Source organism: Engystomops pustulosus, unplaced genomic scaffold (genome assembly GCF_040894005.1).
Source record: "Engystomops pustulosus unplaced genomic scaffold, aEngPut4.maternal MAT_SCAFFOLD_120, whole genome shotgun sequence".
In the NCBI taxonomy this organism is placed as follows: domain Eukaryota; kingdom Metazoa; phylum Chordata; class Amphibia; order Anura; family Leptodactylidae; genus Engystomops; species Engystomops pustulosus.
In genome coordinates, this window is record NW_027285001.1 from 297,980 (window position 1) to 300,000 (window position 2,021).

The following is a 2,021-nucleotide window of genomic DNA, read 5'->3' on the forward strand; positions in this document are numbered from 1 at the left end:
GCCGCTGCAGGTTATAAGGTCCCGCCGCGCGTAAGCGCTCAACTCTCCGACCCACGGATGTCGAGCCCATGGTGAGCCGGCCGTTTCGTACGGGGAAAAGGGGTCCTCTGGCCCCACATCGATCGAGGGGGGTTTAGATCCGCGGAGGCACGCACCGCGAGGCGAATCGCTGCTTTTCCCCAAGAGGTTAACCTTCAAACCACCGAGTAGGTTCGGGGCAGGGCCGACAGTCTGCACTGGGGTATTGCATCCCTGGTGGGGCGACCCTGGAAATCTCTGCCTCTTTCCACTCTTTCGGTTGGGCCTCTCGTCGGGGCGAGCGTAAGTCGGCAAGCAGACGTGGGAAGAGGCTTCTTACCGGTGACACTCCCTTCGTGAGAGAGGCAGGTACTCGCCCCGGACCCCGGTCCAAATCTGCGCGGGCCGGACGGCGTCGGCCCTAGCCGAAGGCCGCTCCCGCGAAGCCAGGGAGCCGAAAATAACCCCGACACCCTCCGCGACCTCGCGTGCTTCCAAAGCGAGGGGAACCTTTGGCCGAGCGGGGGCACCCGAAGCCGAACCGACCCCAACCCCTCTTCCTACCCCAGGGCTGGGCTGACCAATCCCCTGATCGGGTCTAAAATGGAAGAAGGGGATTCGAGGGAAGGGGCTGGCGGAAGGCAGTTGCCCGACGGAGTAGGCGAAGGCCAGGCCGTTTCCAAATCCCGAGCAGAGGAGGGCGAACGACGTTCTTCATCGACTGACGGCGAGGCTAGGGCGAAGGCGGTGGCTGCCGCGGGGAAGACTCCATTGCTTGCCAGCGTGCTAGGAGCGGGGCCGACAGGCTGCTCGGGGTATGGCATCCCCGGGGGCCCACCCTGGAAATCTTCGCTCCTCAGCCGCTGCAGGTTATAAGGTCCCGCCGCGCGTAAGCGCTCAACTCCCCGACCCACGGACGTCGAGCCCATGGTGAGCTGACAGTTTCGTACGGGGAAAAGGGGTCCTCTGGCCCCACATCGATCGAGGGGGTTTAGATCCGCGGAGGCACGCACCGCGAGGCGAATCGCTGCTTTTCCCCAAGAGGTTAACCTTCAAACCACCGAGTAGGTTCGGGGCAGGGCCGACTGCCTGCACTGGGGTATTGCATCCCTGGTGGGGCGACCCTGGAAATCTCTGCCCCTTTCCACTCTTTCGGTTGGGCCTCTCGTCGGGGCGAGCGTAAGTCGGCAAGCAGACGTGGGAAGAGGCTTCTTACCGGTGACACTCCCTTCGTGAGAGAGGCAGGTACTCGCCCCGCACCCCGGTCCAAATCTGCTCGGTCCGGCCGTCGTCGGCCCTAGCCGAAGGCCGCTCCCGCGAAGCCAGGCGATCCGAGCCGAGGATCCGCGCGAGCCTTCTCCAAGCCCTCTGCCGGGCGCTGGTGTTGAAAGCGTAGCGGACCCTGTTCGCCGGAGCGATAGGAGCGGAGCACCGGTCCCGAAGGGTTGAAAGCTGGGTAGCATCGCCGTAGCTTCCCTCCCAGCCTTCCCCCGGACCTGGCGCCCGATCCCCTCCGCTCCTCTGTGCGTTGGCGGGCGGCGCTGCATGGGTACGTCGCGACGGCTCCCTATCGTCTCTCTCTCGCTTAACAGTGGTGAGAGGTGGTGGTGGCGCTGTCGAGGTGCTGAAGTCGAGCGTCCAATGCTTTCCTTCTATGCGCAGCCTACAGGAGCTGTCCGAGCTTCGGAGGTGCTGATGGAGGTGAGAGTCGAGCGCCGCTTCTTGGCTGATCTGAGTGGGGAAAGCCAGCGACTGCGAGAGGGAGGGGGAAGGAAAGGCTTTTTCGGGTCCTTGGAAGGGACCGCGAGAGCATCTTTCTTGCCCCCCTGCCCTAAGCTCCATCCACAATGTTGTCTGCGAGGTCTTCTCTGGCGGCGGAGAAGCGCTGCGGTAGCAGCAGCAACGAGCGTTCCCATGAGCTCACGGAGCCTGACTCCAAGAGTCTACCCCTCAGAGCCCCGGCTACCTGGTTGATCCTGCCAGTAGTATATGCTTGTTTTAAA

The 2,021-nt window shown here is 63.6% G+C and overlaps 1 non-coding gene across 1 annotated transcript in view; it reads left to right on the forward strand.

Annotated features, from left to right (window-relative positions):
- Nucleotides 1-1,981: 1,981 nt before the first annotated feature.
- Nucleotides 1,982-2,021, forward strand: part of LOC140107152 (18S ribosomal RNA) — a 1,886-nt gene continuing 1,846 nt past the window's right edge. Inside the window, exon 1 of the ribosomal RNA XR_011851022.1 lies at nucleotides 1,982-2,021. This exon is cut by the window's right edge and continues 1,846 nt beyond it. This is a non-coding gene — a ribosomal RNA (18S ribosomal RNA).